The sequence below is a fragment of the Microtus oregoni genome, unplaced genomic scaffold, assembly GCF_018167655.1.
Source record: "Microtus oregoni isolate MIOR12 unplaced genomic scaffold, Mior012 000119F_ref0000445, whole genome shotgun sequence".
Taxonomy (NCBI): domain Eukaryota; kingdom Metazoa; phylum Chordata; class Mammalia; order Rodentia; family Cricetidae; genus Microtus; species Microtus oregoni.
In genome coordinates, this window is record NW_024544748.1 from 1,893,195 (window position 1) to 1,913,551 (window position 20,357).

The following is a 20,357-nucleotide window of genomic DNA, read 5'->3' on the forward strand; positions in this document are numbered from 1 at the left end:
ATTCAAATGGGGTATGTTGGATTTGGTGTACCTCCAAGTATCATATGATATCATACATCAATCTGTAGCTTGGGGAAAAGGGTGAGCATATGGAGGCGAGGGTTATCACAGCACAGACAGTATGGAGCATGGAGAGCAGAAGTCTCAAGAGAATGTTGTTGATGGAGCTGTGGGCTGCATTCCTGCCGCCCTGCTCCCAGCCACCTGGCTAGCTTATACCAAGAAATAACAACACACAAACTGTACTCATTTAAACACTGCCTGGCCCATTTCTATTAATGTGTGTAGCACCGAGGTGCACTTACTGGGAAGATTCTAGCCTACGTCCATCCTGGGTAGGAGCTTCATCGCGTCTGCCCGGGAGAGGGGAGCATGGCATCTGAGCTCACTTCCTCTTCCTCCCAGCATTCTGTTCTGCCTATTCCACCCACCTAAGGGATGGCCTATCAAAATGGGCCAAGGCAGTTTCTTTATTAGCCAATGACCTTCCTCCATCAGAATGTAACTCTCACAGCTATTTCTCCTGCATTTTCTTTGGCTGGTGTTCTTCTGTTTGTTTATTTTGTCCTATTCCAGTTTATATTTTATTTAACTAATTTTTAGATGCCTTTTTGTGTTCTAATGAGAGAGAGAGAAAGAAAGGGTAGGGAGATGGGGAGAATCTAGGAGAAGTTGCAGAAGGGAAAACCATGATCAGAATATATTGTGTGGAAGAAGAAAATCTATTTTCAATTTAAAAAATTATTTTAAGATTAGAAATTTTTCCTGATTTGTCTCCTCCTTCCTTTGGATAATATCCCCTATTTGGATAATATCTAGGAAAAGAGATAAAGTTTTGTTTTGTTTTATTTTTCTAGATGGGGTTTTTTCTGAGTGATAAGCTTTAAAAGACTGGAGGGAAATAATAGCTTTATGCGTCTGAAAGGGAATATTACTCTAGACAGGAAGAGTAGGCTTTAGTTCTTCTGCAGCCCATCAGTTATCAGCATGCATGTGCAGAGATCCAACCAGACCGTCTAGAGCTGTTGTTGGTCCAGACAAGACCGCCCCTACCCTCGGCTTGGCGCGGGAGGTTGGCACCACATACCTCTGCCTTGAGACTCATGCCTGCTACTGCCAGCACAGTGGCCCATGAACTGCGTTTGGAAGGCCATGTGTGTGGTTTTTCTGCTCTGCTTCTAAATGGAGGAAATTCACTTGGCTGATTTTCACAAACACTCTCTAGGAGGAATGTGCAGCAGGTTTCTAGTCTTGGTCTGCTCAGACATAAATTAAGATCTTGTTTGTTCCGAAAGGCTACTGCCCCATGCTGCCAGAGACTCCACTGTGCTCTCTGGGGTGTGCAACCTCTATTTATTGGGTTATTTTGTTGGCCAGGGTCTCACACTGTGCTTTGTTCTCATTGCTTTGCCGCTCCCATGACTGGCTGCCGAGTAAACCAGACGGTGACCTCTGATTCACTCATCCACCAATTCTATTCATATCTTTTCGTTGTCTTTGGATGGTATGACCAAGCACCTCAAAGCAGATGCTGTGAGCCTTGTGTACTGCTCCAGAGTGACAAGTTCCTCCCAGACCCTGGAGACACATAGGAAATCCAGCTGCAAGACCTCTCTCCTGGCCCCACCCCAGCAATGGTAGAACAGTTGGGGACACAGAACTTCAAAATTCTGGCTCCCTAGAATGCTTTGAGCATCAGCAAGCCTGACCCTGTTTGAAGGCAAAGAAGTCAGTTGCCTTCAAGAGATTTTAAGAGGCACAAAAAGGCCATTCTATCCAAAGACATCTCCATTTATCTGCCTCATTTCCTTTTGGTTAAGGAACTGTGCCTCCAAAACTGCCTTTAGGGCAAACTTATACAAGGAAAAGGTACAACTTGGTACAAAATAACCCAGCTGCTGGCTCCAACTATGCTGCATGAGAAAGCATCTTTGCTTTTCTGGACCTCATTCTCTTTAATATACTGTGCAATATACCACACTTCCAGATGGTGTGGCATCTCCTCTAAGGCCTCTTCCGAATATAAAATTCTGTATTCCTATGATCCAAGTTCAAACTACAAAGTTGATTTCCAGAGGCTACCATTTAAGTAACCAAAATTTATTTATCCATTTGTGTGAGTTGGATAGATATGCCACCAAAGTCAAGGGCATGGCTTGGTCACATGAATAGAACAGAAACTCTTCATGGAAACAAGGACTGAGATGAAAACTAGAGACACTCCACCCTCTTTTCTACACCCATTAGATCATCTCCTCCCACCCACTTCTCACTCACCACTACTGGCCATCTTAACCAGGAAAAAGACAATGTCATCCATAAGGTAAAGAACTACAGGAACTTTCAGGTTAGGGAAGCAAGACAAAAATCCTAAAATGGAATGCTTCCTGAAGACTGAGGCTCCAGATGAAGCAGACACAGAGTGCTAGACAGTCTGGAGGCAGGAAGTACCTTTCCCCAGAGGAATGGGACTTATTCATCCGAAGCCTAGGAAGGCAACCACTAAGTAGTCTCTTTCCTCTTAAAGGAAGAGAAGGGTGGAAGCCCAATTAGTTTATCTTGGCCTCTTTAGGATAACACGACCCCAAAAGAGCACTTGTTAATAATGGTAACTACCATTTATTAGTACTCATTATGTAATTGACAGGATTCTAAGTCCTTCATAAAATTGAAATCGTTAACCCTTATAATAATTTTATATGGAAAGTGCCATTGCTAATCTGTTTTGCAAGTTAGGATAGTGAAAGGAACTGTTTAAGTAATTTGATTGAGGGACTATGGCAAGAACATGGAGCCCATTAAGCCAGGGAGCTCAGCTTCAAAATTAGTGCTCTTGCAAAAAAAATGGAAAAGCAGCCTCTCAGAAGTAACAGATAAGAGCAGGAAAGATCCTTATGGATGACCAAGGACCACTTCTTTATGTATAAGAGAACTGAGGCACTGAAAAAAAGGGATTTCCTCAATGCCACACACTAAGCAAGCATGCGTAGAACAAAGCCAGGACCCAGTACCCTAAGCTGCTGGCTCCCAACTCAGTGTTCCTTCCACTCCTGCTTCAGAACTTGTATTGTCTCTTTATTGAGATGCCTTCTCCATCACCTTATGCAGCTGACAATGCAAGCTCGGTCATTCCCACAGCCTGTCCGACAAGATTGTGGACAGGCAGCCATCTCTGTGGCATGAGTCATTATCTTCCCTTTCCAAAATATAAATGAGACTGGAGCTGGCTTCACCCAAGCATTTTCCAAATGATTAGATCCCTAAATCCCAGTATCACCTCTGTGGGGGTTACCAATAGAATGCAAAACCAACATTTTCCATCCATAAAGACATCAACACCCAACCACGCCAAGGCCTCGACCTTCTGAGAAGATGAGTGTTCAATGATGTATGAGGCCCGCCTCCTGCTCAGACAGATCCATGGACTCAAATCGGAACTTTTTAAGGGTCATTCAGGGAAACCAATACTAAGCCCAGCTGGAAAAATTCTGCCTGATTCATTAAGAAATCATGAGTAAAGCTTGTGAAAGTGGAGAGTAAGCCTGGGTGGTGGGCTGTGAAGGGAGTTGGGGTAGTTTATAATGATGGCCAGGACTCAGGGGGTGGGCAGCCCAGGTCCTCCAAATGGCTAGTCTACTCTTCTCTTAGTATTTATGGCTTTCTGCCTCAAAATATTGGATTTCACAAAGCCATGTCCCACTCCACGCCTTACTCCACCCGTCCAGCGGGTGTGGGAAACAAAAGACTCTATTAGAGATGAGAAGTTTTAAAGGCCTCTTGTGGGACTGGGGCTTTGACCCACATGAGACAGTCTGTCCATTACCCAATTCCTTTATTATGGGTCTCAGACCTGGACACACACCATGGATCCTGCAGAGGCACGAAAGATCTACCTCTTCATGAAGACAGGAGATAGGAGTTCCAGGCCTTGGCAAGGCAGAATAATGCAGGCAATGCTTCTCTAGACAGGAGTGAAGGACAGTTCCAAAAGGGTAATTGTTGTCATAGGGCAGTTTCGGTGCCCCCTTTTCTATTATGGTCAGACTTTCCACTGCATAAGGTTGGCACAAAACATTCCTGTGGTGAAAAAGGAAAAGTGTTGATTCTGAAGCAGCTGGGAGGTACAAAACAAATAGCATTCCCTTCACTCATTCACTCACTCCTTGTCGAGACAATGGTTAACCGCCATCTATGATGCACAAAGTATAGTGGAGAAAATTTCAAAACACAAATCAGGGGGTCTATTTTCAGAGAAGTTCCATACTCAGAGGGCCATGGCCTTTACAGTCCCACGTACCACAAAGCTGTGCTTGAGGAAAGCCTTTAAGTGAAATGATCAGTTTCTCAATTTGGAGAACCTTCAGAAAGGACCATCTGGGGCAAGTTTTTTGTTATACAAGTAGAAATACAAAAGAAAAGACAGAGCGTAAGAGTTGGCCTACCCACTAACTAAGGCTTCAATAGACCAAAACATTACTTGGTTCTATGCTCACTTGAGCAGTACATGGACAAAACCTGGAAGGACACAGAAGAGATTAATATGGCCCCTGTGGGAGGATTACACACAAATACAAGCAATCCACATTTTTGTGCACACAGAGTCAAAAGATGACACTGCATCCCATAAATTTGTACAATTATTATGTATCAATTTAAACTTCTTAAAATTAATGAAGTTTGATATGAAATAATAAGACAATGTTTCATAGAAATTTTTATGTTAGAATTCAAAGAGTATTGGAGTTGGAGAGATGGTTCAAGACAGTTAAGAACTGGTCTTCTAGAGGATCTGGGTTCAATTCCCAGCACTCACATAGCAGCTTCCATCTGTCTGTAACTCCAGATCCAAGGGATCTTCAGACTTCCTTGGGTAGTGCACATAAGTGGTACACAGACACACATAAAAGAATAAGATAATTTTTTAAAACTTTCAAAGAATAGATAATATTTTTTCTAAAATAATATTATCACAATGCTCCAATATATCAATATATAGCCAGAGTCAGAAAGAATTTGTACTATAAAATGAAACTGTGAGGGCTATCATCAGAAGTCAGGGGAAAGTGCTGTGAATGTCTGTTCTTACTGCGCATATCCATTCCCACATCTTCCCTGCCCCTGACTCTCACTCACCTTCCCTCATCCTGCCCTAGTATTTGCTGTTTAGGGTGGTTTTAATAATAACTAAAACTGTGAATTAGTAGCATGAGTTTTACATATATCTATGTATATATAGTGTTCAATATCAGTCTAAATATAAATATAAGAGCATTTAACTCATATGAAAAAACCAGCAAAACTGCACAACTCATATGTTATAGTTTGTAAATGCACATACAAAAATAAACCCAAACTTAATCACACACTCAAATTTTAAATAAAACCATGAAAATTTTTAAATTCACTATAAAAGAAAATACCTAGGAATTAAGACTAAGTTAAGGGGCCATGCTAGGACAATAAAATCATGAACCATAAAATTATTGCTAAACTCTAATTCATCAAAAATGTATAGTTTTTTATTCTGCAAAGATTCCATTAAGAAATGGTGAGCCAGAGACTGAAGACATAATTTCTGTCAAAGGTCTTGTAGTCAGAATGTCTAAAGAATTTTCAAAGGTCGATAGTAAAGTCACAACTAATTTGATTAGGACACAGGTAAATAACATGAAGAGACACACCTATCAAGGTTACTAGCCATTAGAAAAACACAAATTAAGTCACAGAACAATGTCATGTGACCCCTCTCTGAGTAGCTAAAATGAAATTATGACATCACCAAATACTGGCAAAGAATCACTGCAGAAATGTGATTCCTTATGCATCATTTGGGACCTATAAAATATTGCAACCATTCTAGAAAAGTTTGGCTGTTTCTTAAACTAAACATGTCACTACCATTTGGTCTAACAATCATACTTCTGGGTATTTATTTAACAAATATGTAAACATATTTTTTATAAAAGCCTATACAAAGATGTTTACAGCAGCTTTGTTTTTAATAGTAAAGCACTGGAAATAACCCAATGGTGAATGTATAAATGAGAAGTTAAACTAAGGTCTGTCCATGCCTTGGAAGACTACTTAGCAGTAAAACAAATGAACTATAAATATTAAAATCTTCCCAAAGCTTCAGGTGTTTAAGCCTAGATACCTAACTAGTGACCCAATTTTAGACGTCTTGTTCCTGGCCCCTTCCTGTCTCGTTTACTCTACTTCCTGCCAGCCTCTGCCACATGCTCTGACAACATGATTTCCTGTCCAAATGAATGGGATCAAAAACCACTCAGATTGAATATTCTGAAATCACAAATCAAAATAAGTATTTCCTCTCTACTTTCCTTCTTTGTTGTTGTTTTCTGACTCGATGGATTTTATTTATTATTTATTCTTCTCTCATAATTACACCCTGAACATGGCTTCCCCTTCCCCCTTACTCCAGTTCTTGCCCCCAACTTCCCCTCTTCCACAGATCCACTTCTCCTCTTTTTCCCTTCATACATCTATGAGGCTAACTGTAGGAGCCAGAATCTCAGACTGTGATTGCGATTCTTGGTTGTCAACTTGATATGTCTAGAATGAACTATAACCTGGAAATGGAGGGCACATCTGTAAAAGACTTTCTGCATGGTTTGAAGTGGGTGAATCCACTTCTAGTCCAGACCTTTGGGGTAGGAAGAAACACCTCTAATCAGGATCTTGAGGCAGGAAGACATGGGCCTTTAATCCAGATCTTGAGGTAGGAAGACACACCTTTAATCTGGGCCACATCTACTGCTTGAAGTCCATATAAGGACACAGAAGAAGGAAGGTTTTACTCTTTGCCTGCTTGACTTCTCTTGCTAGCACAGTCATTCCTTCACTGGCATTGGAGCCTACCTCTTCGAGATTCCAGTACATACAGAAGACCAGCTAAGACACCCAGTCTCATTGGAGTGAGCAACTACTAGATTCTTGGACTTGCACTCACACTTTGCCATTTTTGGATTAGCTGGACTGCAACCTGTAAGTCATTCCAATAAATTCCATATATATATATATATATATATATATATGTCATTCATTCATTCATTTATTCATTCCCTAAATTCTGTGCTCTTTCATTTTTTTATTCTGGTTTGTTTGGGTTTTTATTTGCCTGTTTGTTTTCTAAAGAGAGATAAGGAGTTGGATGCATGAGGAGGATATGGGGGAGATGGGCAGAGGAACCCTGATCAGGAGCATATAGTTAAATGCCTGGTCCCCAGTTGGTGGAACTGTTTGGGAGGGATTAGGAAGTGTGACCTTATTGGAGGAAGTGTGTTATTGTGGGCAGTCTTTGAGGTTTCAAAATACTCATGCCATTCCCCAATCTGCAGATTAAGATATAAGCTCTCTGCTGTTCCTGCAACCATGCCTTTGCTCCATCACAGATTCTAACTCTCTGAAAACACTCGCCAAACTAAAAACTTGCTTTTATAAGTTTCCTTGGAAAAAAATAAGTTGCCTTGGTCATGGTGTTTTGTGACAGAAATAGGAAAGTAACTAGCACAGATCTAGAAATGAGAGAACATGGTACATCTTTATGGATCTGGCCTACCTCAACCATTATATTTTCCAGTTTCATTAATTTACCTCCAAATTTCATAATCTCCTTTATCTTTGCAGCTGAATAGAATTCATTGGTGTACATGTGCCACATTTTCATTAACCATCCTTCAGTTGAAGGACATTTATGCTATTTCCATTTCCTATCTGTTTTGAATAGACAGCAACCAACATGTAAACCTGTGGAGCAGGTTGTCAAGTCCTTTTGGCACATGGCAATGAGTGGTGTAGCTGGGTGATATAGTTGGTCTACTTATAACTTCTTGAGAATTCTCCATGCTGATTTCCACAGTGGCTAGCTTGCAATATAGTCAACAGTAAATGAGGGTTCCCCTTTTCCTACATTTTCAGCAGTATTTGCTGTCAGTTGTTTTCTTGATCTTAGCCTTTCTGACTGGAGAAAGATGCAACCTCAAAGTAGTTTTGATTTATATTTCCATTATTGCTAAGAATATTGAACACTTTTAAAGATATGTTTAGAAATTTTTATTTCTTATTTGTAAACTCTGTTCGGATACATAGCTCATCTTTATTAGGTCGTATTTTTTAGGTCTTTCTATATTCTGGATATTAAGCCTTTTTCAGGTGTATAACTGACAAATACTCTCTCTCACTCTGTGAGTTTCCTCTTTACTTGCTTGATTTATTTCCTTTGTTATTCAGAAACTTATTAATTTTATGAGACCCCATTTGCCAACTGTTGAAACAATTCCAGAGCAAATGGAGTCCTACTCAGAAAGTATCTTGTAGGCTACCCTCTACGTTTTCTTATAGAATTTTCAGAGTTTCCAGTTTCACATTGAAGTCTTTGAACCATTTTGAGTTGATTTTTGTGTAGGGTGATAAACATGACTCTAAACTCATTCTTCTGCATATGGAAACCCAGGTTTCCCAGCACCACTGTTGAAGAGAGTGTCTTTCCTCCAGTGTGTATCTTTGGTATCATTGTTGAATATCAGGTGTCTACAATTATGTATGTTTAATACTGGGCTTCTATTCTGGTCCATTGATCTACTCCTCAATTTTTGTTCCAGTACCACTTTTTTTACTAGAACTCTGTAATATAACTTGAAATCTGGTATGATAATCCCTCCAGCATTATTCTTTTCATGCAGGACTGCTGTGACTATCCAGAGTCTGTGGGACTTCCATATGAATTTTATAGTCTTTTCCATTAATATTAAGAATGTCATGGGGATTTGGATTGGGATTATATTGAATCTATACATTGATTTGGGTAGAATGGTCATTTTCACAGTATTAATTCTACCAGGTTTTGAGCATGGGAAGTCTTGCCATCTTCTAATATCTTTCTCAATCTCTATCTTCAGAAATTTAAAGTTTTCATTGCAAAGGTATTCCACCTTCTTGCTTAGGTTTATTTTTAAGTATTTTTGAGACTACTGTGAGTACAAGTATTTTTTTTAAAAAAATCTTTTTTATTTTACATACCAATCCCAGGTCCCTCTCCCTCCCTTCCTCCTATTATCCCCTCCTTCCCCCACCCCATTCCCTATCCATTCCTCAGAGAGGGTGAGGCCTTCCATGGGGAGTCAACAAGGTCTGTCACATCACTTTAGGCAGGACTAAGGACCTCCTCCCTGAGTACAAGTACTTCTATGATCTCTTTTTAGTGTAGTGCATTTGTTATTGGCATATAGAACAGTTACTGATTTTTCTAGGTTCAATCTGTATACTGCCACTTTGCTGAAATTGACCATTTCTAGAACTTTTCTGGTAGAAACTTTTGGATCTCATATCTAATATGCCATCTGCAAATAGAGATAATTTGACTTCCTATTTACATCTTTTTGATTTCCTTTTCTTATTACTCTATCTAATCCTTCAATAAGTAGATTGAAAAGAAGTGGAGATTGTGGACAGCCCTGTCTAATTCCTGGTTTTTATGGGATTGCTTTGAGTTTTTCTCTATTCAAGATGATGTTGACTATAGGTTTGTCATTCACAGTCTTTATATTAAGATAAATTCCTTCCATGTCTATTATTTCTAGGACTTTTATCATGAATCCATGCTGGATTTTTTCTGCATATATTGAAATAATCATGTGATTTTTATCTTAAGTTCATTTAGGTGATTTATTACATTTATTGACTAGTATATGTTGAACCATCCCTGCATCTCTGGGATAAAGCCAACTTGGTCACATATATATCTTTTTGAGATATATCTGTATTTGGTTTTCAATTTATGGAGGGTCTTAAAGGGTTTTTTATGTACAAAGGATTATAATCTTTTTCACTTGGTAGATGGACTTGAATAAGCCATTCAAGAAAGATGCATCATTTAGTCCAGTTTAGTGAAGCCTATGTTTTCAGCTGCTGGTAACTCATCTTGTTTTCAGATTGCCAGGGAGTAAGAAGTAACACATTATCAGTTTGCAATTATTTTTTAGAATGTTTGCATCTATGTTCATCAGGGGTACTGGCCTTTTGTTCTCTTTATTTGTTGTTGTTTTCTTTTAGATTTATTTATTTTTATTTTGTGTGCATGGGTATTCTGCCTACATGTATGCATGTATTCCAAATGCATGCCTGGTTCATACAGAAATCAGAAGAGGGTGCTGGATCTCCTGGAACTGGAGTTTCAGAAGATTTGGGTGCTAGAAACGAAACCCAGGTCCTCTGCAAAGGCAGTAAGTACTCTTTATTGCTGAGCCACCTCTCCAGGCCCTTTTGTTGTGTCCTTACCTGGCTTTGGTACTAGAGGAATTTGGAAATACTCCTACTGTTTCTGTTTCTTTTGTTTTTGTTATTTTTTTAATAATTTAAGAAGTGCTAGTTGTAGTTCTTCTTTGAAAGTCTGGTAGAGTTCAGCTGTGACTCCATCTGGACCTGAACATTGTTTTAAGTTAGGCTTTTTATTGGGTTCAAGCTCCCTATTTGGGTGTGTTCAAAATTGTTGTTCTTTTCTTGGTTTAACTTTGTTGGTTCAGATGTTTTTATTTAATGAAGTACAGGGTTTTTATCTATTCTCCTATACTGTTCTTACTTTCTTAATGTGTATTGTAATGTTTACCTGCTCATTTCTTATTATGTCTCAGCCAAGGGTCTGTAAATTGTGGGGTGGGGGTTCCAATGGACAAGTTCTTAGTTTCATTAACTCTGTATTTTTGTTTGTTTCTATTTCATTCATTTCTGTCCTGTTTTTTATTATTTATTCGCATCTACTGAATTTTGGGTTTGGTTTTTTCTTGTTTTCCCGAACTCTTTAGAAATGAGTTTTTCCCTAGTTAGAACTCCGAGTGCTATATTGAATAGATATGGACAGTGGACGGCCCTGTCTTGTTCCTGATTTTAGTAGAATCGCTTTGAGTTTCTCTCCATTTAATTTGATGTTGATTGTTGGCTTGCTGTATTATTGCTTTTATTATGTTTATTATGTTTAAATACATTCCTGTATCTCTGATCTCTCCAAGACCTTTATTATGAAAGGATGTTGGATTTTGTCGAAGGCCTTTTCAGCATCTAATGAGATGATCATGTGGTTCTTCTTTTTCAGTTTGTTTATATGGTGGATTACATTGACAGATTTTTGTATGTTGAACCATCCCTGTATCTCTGGGATAAAGCCAACTTGATCATGTGTGGCTTGGGCAGTCTGTAGGGCCACTGGCATGGGACCAGGATTTATCCCTACTGCTTTAACTGGAATTTTTAGAGCCCATTATTTTTGGAAGGATACCTTGCTCAGTCTAGGTATAGGGAGAGGGACTCAGTTCTGCTTCAAAGTGATATGTCAAACTTTGTTGACTCCCTTGGGAAGCCTTATCCTCTCTGAGGAGTGGATGGGAGTCTGGAGCAGGAAGAAGGTATGGGGAGCAGGAGAAGGGGAGAGAGTGGGAACTAGGATAGGTATTTAAAATGAGAAAATATTGCTTTTAAAAAGATAGATTTAATAATAATAATAAAAGAAAAAAGAAATGAGTTTTACAAACTCATTAGGCTATCTTTTTGTGCTCTTTTTGAATTTTTCTTAATATGGGCACCTAGAGCTACAAATTTCCATTTTATAACTATTTTAATGTGTCCCAGAAGTTTTAAGATATTGTATTTTCATTTTATTTTATTTTATTTATGGGATTTTTTATTTTCTTCCTGATTTCTTCTTTGACTCATTTATTATTCAGTACTTTATTGTTTAATCTCCATGTGTTTATGAAATTTCTAGCAAAATTTAATTCTTTTACTCTTAATAGTGAGCTTTATTGCTTTGTAGTCAGATAGAATGCATGGAGTTATCCTAATTTTTATAATTGTTTGTTTGGTAGGTTGGTTTTAGGTTTGTTATGTGTTCTAATATATTGCTTATTTTAAACAAACTTTTATTGGATGTTGAATAAAATGTATACCCTTTGGCATTTGGGTGAAATATTATATAGTTGTCTATTAAGTCCATTTGAGTGAAGGTACCACAACATGAAATAAATATAGAATTGAAAAAAATCAATAACCCAATGAGAAAACTCAGGGGAAATCCTTACCAGTAAAATGGATCGAATGAAACACAGAATAGAAATTATGCTCAGTGAAAGAAAATGATGAGTTAAAAAAAAACATATCAAAGGAATATACATGAACTTTGATACAGCACAAGAAAAACAAATCTTTGGTTCATAGGCATAGAAGAAGAATCAAAGGTATAGACACGATCATATGTGTCATTTAATTCCAGTGCCTCTCTGTTTTTGGTCCAGATAACCACCTCATTGGAGAAAATGGGGTATTGAAATCACCAGCTATTATTGTATTGCTGTTAATCTGTGTCTTTACTTTTATTAGTTTGCTTCTTATGAAATTGGGTGCATGAGATTACAGTGACTTCTTGGCTAATTGTTCCCTTGACCAAAATGGTATCCTTCTTTACCTCTTCTGACTAATTTTGGTTTGAAGTCTATTTTATTAAACAGTAAGACAACAACACCTACTTGCTTCATGGTTTCATTTTCTTGGAGTACTTTCCCCATCCTTTCGCTCTCAGGTAGTGCCTATCTTCCAAGGTCAGATGTGTCTCATGTATGTATCAAAAAGAATCTTGTTTCTAAATTCATTCAACTAGCCTGTGTCTTTTGATTGGGAAGGTGAGGCTATTAATATTGCAAGTTATTATTGAAAGGTGTGTTTTGATTGCTGTAATCTAGGGCTCTTGTTTATTTTGTTTGTAATCTTAGTCCTAATTTGTGTTTCAGTAATTATATCATAATTTGTTTTCTTTCTGTGGTCTTTTGGTTATGATTATTCCTCTTCTCAGTCCAAATTATTGCTTTCAGTATTCTCTGTAGTACCCTAATTGTATCATGGAAAGTTTGTCTTTCTCCTTCAACTATGGCGGATAATTTTGGTGGATAAAGTAGTCTGGATTGGCATTTGTGGTGTTTTATATGTTGTTCAGGTTTTTTTTTTCCTGTATATGTAACCTGTGACTTTTTTCTTGCATCTTACCCTTTCGCCTTTTTGTACATCTAGTGTTTTGACTATAATATGGAATGTAGAGTGTCTTTTCTGGTTCCGTCTACTTAGTGCTCTGTGTGCCTCTTGTATATCTTTCAAGTGTCTCTTTTCTTGGTTTGGAGAAGTTTCCTTTCATTACCCTGTTGAAGATATTATTCATGCCATTGATTCTTCTTCTATGCCTATGATTCAAAGATTTGTTTTTCTCGTGCTGTGTCAAAGCTCATGTATATTCCTATGATGTGTTTTTTTTAATTCATCATTTTCTTTCACTGAGCAGTATAATTTCTATTTTATTTTCAAGCTGGATATTCTGCGTTCTGTTTGAACCATTTTACTGGTAAGGCTTACTTGAGTTTTCTCATTGAGTTATTTACTTTTTTAAATTCTACCTTCATTTCAGCTTGAGTTATCATTGATATTTCTGTCTCTTTATTGAATTCAGTTCTCAAACACTGTATTGTCTTCCTAATTTCATTCAGCTGTGTGCTTTGGTGTTCTCCAACTTCCATCAGGAATTTGTTTCTCTCCTTTTAAAGTTCATTTGGGCATTTGTTCATGTCCTCTTTTAATTCTTCAAGATGTCGGAAACCCAACTTTGGTGATGTGTAAGAGTCTCCCAGGTGGCACCGGTATTGGTAGCATGAAAGCTGCAGGACTGACAGGGTCATGGAAAGAAACTGATGTTTGGCATTGTGAGAGGTCAAGACAGACCACTGGTGGAGGTGCAGCCTCAGCTGTAGTAGAAGCCCCAGGAATGAAGGGGTTGTGGATGGAGGCAGAGGCTTGACACCATGTGGCAGAGTTTGAGTCCCAGAAGAGAAGCTGGGAGAGGCTAGTGAGTAGTGAGTAGTGAGCTGGGAGAGTACAGCTTCAGTTGGTTTGGAGATCCCAAAGTATCGTGTATAGGAGAGATCTGTGGAAGCTCTCAGGAAGGCAGGTCTTACCACTTGTCCAGGGTTCCATGATTAGGGATATATTTGACCCCACAACCATGATGAAAGAGTTGCTTCTCAGCAACCATGTCTTCAAATCCACTTGCTTTAAGCTTGGTGAAGTCCCACTTCTTTGAGATGTGGAGCCTCTGGGGGACAAGGAACCTGAACTTAGAGCTACACAGAGCCTCAATCACATGCTCCTTATTCTGCAGCTTGGTGTGGATGGACATGATTGAATGAGGAAAAACATTAAAAAGGCCAGGTGGTGGTGAACACCTTTAATCCCAGCACTTGGGAGGCAGAGGCAGGAGTATCTCTGTGAGTTTGAGACCAGTCTGGTCTACAGAGCAAGTTCCAGGACAGCCGGAACTGTTACACAGAGAAACTCTTCCTCAAACAAAAACAAAAAGAGGAGAAAGTTTAAGAGACTTTGGGATCATTTGCTTGTGCAGTGGCAGAAGTTATTATAATCTGAGAATTTGAAACTCAGGTGTGCCATTTTTGGCCATGGACCTATACTAAAGCCAAATGTCAGTAAGACAATAATGCTTTAAGAAAATCTCTGAGTCTGAGAAATGAATTTAGTCCAAGGAGAAAGGGTCAAGAAATTAATTCCGCCATAGGGAGGGTTCCAGTAAGTGCAAAGAGGCAGCTAAGAGAGAAAAAAACAGTGTAGCCATAAGGGACAAGAAGAACAAGCAGGAACTCCATCCAAGGGAGAGTTCCAATATCATAGAAGCCACAAGGGCATAGAGAAGTTTCAAGACTTCCAGGATGGAGCTGAGAGACGGGAAGATTAAGGTCGCAGAGGCCCAGAAGAATTTAAGGAAGCTGCAGGACTTAGCAGGCAACTCCTAGAGGAAAACAAGGAAACTAGGGATTCACAGACCCAGGAGGCCACAGCAGGTAGCTCGAAGGAGAAGGTGTCAAGAAAAGGGTCATAAACACAGAAGTGTGTAGAGAAGCTATGTAACTTAGTAGCCAGCTCCTATATGAAGGCAAGGAAGCTAGAGGAAAGAGCTGAGGAGCCATGGGGGAGCAGAGGGGGTAAGTGTTGTGGTAACAAGAATTTCAATCTGGGTCATCCCCAAGTGGACTGAGAGATTTGTCAGAGAGATATGTCCCAAATCACAGAGGAGAGGTGGCCCTTTCCATGTGATAGTGGCCCAGAAGAGGAAGCTTCCTGACAAACAAGTGTGGCTTTTGTAGTAAAAGTAGACAAAACAGGGAGCCCTGTGGTGGCACTTATCCAGCAGAAGGGGAGAGACCAGTGGTTAGAACAGATAGAGGAGCACACAGTTGAAGAAGTGCCCTGGGAGAGGCTCTGAAAAAAGGGAGGGTTCTAGAGAGGGAGAGGAGCAAGTGTCTTAGTAAGCAGAATTACCCACATGGTGTGGCCCCGAAAGATGTAACACAGAGATGCCCACGTGATGGGTGCTCCAAAGTGGGTATCAGGCTCCAGGTTCCAGAGAGAGGATACTTACTGAGTAGGTGAGGAGAGATGAATGCTTAGATAAGCTGAAGGGAAGAAGTGACTAAAGAGGTGGACTCTAGAATCAAATTGGGTGGCTGGCAAAAGCCACAGAAATAAATGATCCATACATACCATAGGATCAGCAGCTTGGCTCAGAGAGCCTGAGTTCCCTTGCAGGAACTCATGCTGCTTCTGAGTTTCTGCCCCAGATGAATGGAAAGAAACAAAGAAATAAAAAAAGACTGCTCCTAGGAATCGTGGAAGGGAAAGTTTATTGTAGACAAAAAGGAGTGACATAGCCAGAAGCAAAGACGTCTGGGAGCCCAGAGTGAACATGGCCAGACTGAGCTGGACCATGTGGAGAGGTGGGGAGAGCAAGAATTGTGCTGCCAACCAAGAGGGGTGGTCTGGGCCAAGAGACTGGCCAAGAGGGCAAAGGATTAAAAAGATGGGTAACCAAAATGTATATATTATATAAGGCAGAGCCTCTGGGGGAAGCGCAGCCCAATCCCTGGGCTAAGGATGGGGTATGCCAGGCAAACCCTGTAATAAGTAGGGACTAAGGGATGCTGAGAGAACCTGGTGGCCAGGTCCACTTTAATATCTTAAATAAGCACCTCAGCCATTTGTCACAGGGTTCGAGACTTAACAATAATGACCTGGTCACTGTGCCCTGGGGCTTTCCAAAGGCACCACGAATACCTGTCTGGAGCCTGTCAGCCCCAGCACTGGACATCTTGCTGATGGAAATGATATGAAAAGAGTGGAGCCTCACTTAGATATGAAAGCCATCCTTGCCACAACTCTTTTCCACGTATTTGCTGGCACAAGTACAGGTGGCCTTCCTGGTCTTTGAAGGAGAATTAATCATATTATCAGACACCATGTGGCTGCAAAGTGGGAATCCATCAACATTTGCCTTCCTCCATTCCAAGTTAAAAATTTGCATCTTAGCATCAAGGCTCACCTCAGTAGAAGCAAGACTTTGGTTGTGGCTTGTTCTTAGAATACCCATTTCACTGGACACTGAGGGTGGTCGATGATGGCAATGGAATTTTTGGTGTCATAACAAAGGGAAAAGACACTCATCTCATCTTAATCACAGCCAATTCTCACCTCCAGATAACCAGAAACCACATATTCTTAATTCAAAACATCACACTAATGACCCTGATAGAGTATTTGCTTCCCTCTGAAACTTCACAAGCCAGGCCTCCATCATCTGTACCTTCTATGTTCTGATCTCTCAGGGAATAGTGTAGTGAATTGTAGTGATGAGGCGAGCAGGCCGCTTTTTGTCCTGCCCAGCTCCCGCATGGCTAGCTTAGCCCCGGAAATAATAACACAGAAACTGTATTCATTTAAATACTGCCTAGCCCATTAGTTCTAGCCTCTTACTGGCTAACTCTCACATCTTGATTAACCCATTTCTATTAATCTGTGTTTACCACGATGCCGTGGCTTATCGGGAAGATTCTAACCTACGTCCATCTTGGGTCGGAGAGCCATGGCGTCTGCCTGACTCTGCTTCTACCCAGCATTCTGTTCTGTCTACTCCACCTACCTAATTTTCTGTCCTATCAAAAGTTTCTTTATTTAACCAATGAAATAAACACAAAACAGAAGACCCTCCTACATTAGAATAGCCTACTAAACTCCAGCTACTCAGTGGCATTTCTAGCTCAGGGGTTTTAGAAAACCTTTCCACTGTCTCCCCAAAGACAATATGGTCAGGTCTGTCACAGCAATAGCACGTTACCCACTACCAATTTCTGTTCTAGTTTCTTGTCACTGTGCTGAACACCATGGCCAAAAGCAACTTGGGGTGGAAAGGATTTATTTTTTCTAACAGGTTACAGTCCATCACACAAGGCACAATCCTAGAGGCAGGAATTGAAACAAAAGCCATGAAAGAATGCTGCTTGCAATTGTGTTACCCATGGCTTGTTCAATCTGCTTTCTTATAGCACCCAGGACCATTTGCCTAAAGATGGCACTACCCACAGTGAACTGGACCCTCCCACATCAATCATTAATATACAAAATGCCCACACAGGCTTGCCTGCATGCCAATATAATTGATTAGGCCAATCTAATTGAACACAACTGATTTCCCTCTGTCTATGTAACTCTAACTTTTGTCAAGTTAACAAAAATACTTATTAACACAATTGTGTCTACAATTGTTCTTTAAAATTCTGTATCCTGGGGTTAATCTAGTTAATCCATTACAGACCATTTCTGTAGAACCAGTGGTCTTGAGGGGGTGGGGCATATTTTTAGTCTTATGTGTTGTTTATGTTTTTGTGATGTGACCTGAGCAGTAGATTTATTCTGTTGGTTGTGTATCTGATATGACATTCTAGGTGGTCTGTATTGAATGGAAGCTTGGTTCCATTTTTGCTGTTACCCCAACTTGGATGAATTTCAGTTCATGTAGGAAGATTGAGAAGGTCAGACCTTCAAACACTCAATGTTGATTAGTGATTGGAGAGACTGAGTGATGCCAGGCCGGTGGTAACCAGTATGTCATGGTGATCTTCGAGGGTTGTGTAAATGCTTAGGTAATGGTCAAGAAAATCCTGTTGTATGGCTATCAACTAGTTCTGGGCACAGAAAGATTGTACAGTACAAGGAGTCAGGAAGACTCACTGAGACAGCACATGGATGCAACTTCCAGGTAGGCCTCAATGTAAGGAGAAAGACCTGGGCCAGACTCACCCACAAATTATGAAGACACAGCTCTCAGACAAACCTGGGGGTAAGTAAACTTCTATTGAAACACAAAAAAAGAAATTTTAGTGATGGGAAAATAAAAAGGTAGTGCCAGGGATAATGGTTAAGGAAATATTTAAGCACAAAGTAGAAGCACAGATAATTTGTGTTCATTGGGCAGTTCCTCTAATTGGAGTTGTGGTTAACAACTCTCCATACAGTAAAATACCATGACATTTGTTACAAATTGGATTCTAAACACTAAAATTCACGTTGTAGCCTCAGGACCCCCAAATATGGCTGTTTGTGGAGACAGGGCCTTTGAAGAGGTCAAAGGTTGAAATGAGGCCAGTAGGATGGGCCTTACTACAATCTAACTGGGTATCATTGTAAAGAAGAGACTTTGGTTTTTGAGATAAAGTTTCCCTGTATAGTGAGCAGCGGCGGGACTTCATCCCGCCACCCGGCTAGCTTTACCCAAAATAATTACACGGAAACTGTATTCTTTTAAAGACTGCTTGGCCCATTAGTCTAGCCTCTTATTGGCTAATTCTCATATCTTGATTAACCCATTTCTAATAATCTGTGTAGCACCATGAGCTGGTGGCTTACCAGGGAGATTCTTAACTTGCTTCCGTCTCAGAGAGGAGAGGCATGGCGTCTATTTCACTGCCTTCTTTCTCCCAGCATTCTGTTCTGTTTACTCCACCTACCTAATTTTCTGTCCTATCAAAGGCCAAGCAGTTTCTTTATTAATTAACCAATGAAAGCAACAGATAGAAAGAAGTCACTCCCATATCATCCCTGTTTATCCTTGGCTGTCCTGGAACTCACTCTATAGATCAGGTTGGCCTCGAATTCAGAGATCTGCCTGCCTCTGCCTCCTGAGTGCTGGGATTAAAGTTGTACACCACGATGTCCAGCAAAGGGGTTTTTTAATAAATAAGTAAGAATAATTTTGAGAGAGAGAGAGAGAGAGAGAGAGAGGGGGGGGGGAGGGAGAAAGGAGGGAGAAAGAGAGAAAGAGAGAGAGAGAGAGACTTGGAGACTGAAAGCTACCAGATGCATGCATGCACGCACAAAGTAATGACCTTGTAAAGACCTGGCATGTGCAGTCAGGCATAAACAAGTCAAAGAAGGAGACCTCATTGAAATTAATTCTGTTGGCACCTTGACTTGGAATTCTAACTTCCAGAACTGTGAAAAATACATTTCTGTTCTTAAAGTCACCAAGACTGTGGTACTTATGACAGCCTTAAAAAACTAAGATAGCACTACATTTCAAGGAAAGAACTCCCTGAATATAAAAGCTGGTAAAATGAAATGTGATTGCATTTGTCTGCTTGGACTGACATAGCAAGGTACCATAGATCAAGTGGTTTGAAAAACACTTCTTTCCTCCTAGTTCTGCAAGCAGTAAGTCTATTATCAACATATCATAGTTGTTTTTGGATTAGGCTTCCCTCTCTGGCTTGTAGAAGGCTGCCTTTCCTCCATGTCTTCACATGACCTTGCTTTTGTACTTGGGAGTGGACTTCCCTGACTTTCCCTCCTTTTTGTAATTTTATTTCATGTGTACGGGTGCTTTGTCCATACATATGCCTCTATACCCTGTGTATGGAGTGGCCTTGGAAGTCAGAAGAGGGCAGCAGACCCCCTGATAATAGAGAGAGACACACCTGTGAGCTGCCATGTGGATGCTGGGAATCAAATCCAGGTCCTCTGGAAGTGCTCTTAACTACTGAGCCATCTCTCCAGCCCCTCTCCTCCTTTCCTTACCACAACACCATTTCATAGGATTAGAATGTCCCAATTATGACTTTATATAACCTTAATTACTCCCCTAAAAGTCTTGTCTCCCACAACATAAAATCTGCTAGAGATGCTCAGAGCATAATGAAAGTACATCACTAGTTCATTGTTTCGTACTAACGTGAGTTCTTGGTGTTGAAAGTTTAGCATGGTTATGTAAATTGTTATCATTGAGAGAGGTTGGGTAATGGATACATGAAAACTCTCTTCCAATTTTTTCAGCTTCTTATGAGTCTAAAATTATTTTAAAATGAAAAGACTAAAACCAAGACCAAAATAAACAAAATAAAAGAAAGTGGTTGGTATTCTAAGAAGTCTCACAGTGTACAACCATCCGTGTCGTGATTCTTTCCATACCAAAA

General features: G+C 40.0%; 1 pseudogene; it reads right to left on the reverse strand.

The window, feature by feature from the left end:
• Nucleotides 1–13,999: 13,999 nt before the first annotated feature.
• On the reverse strand, nucleotides 14,000–16,475 carry LOC121444277 (annotated as a pseudogene).
• Between the last annotated feature and the right edge of the window lie 3,882 nt (nucleotides 16,476–20,357).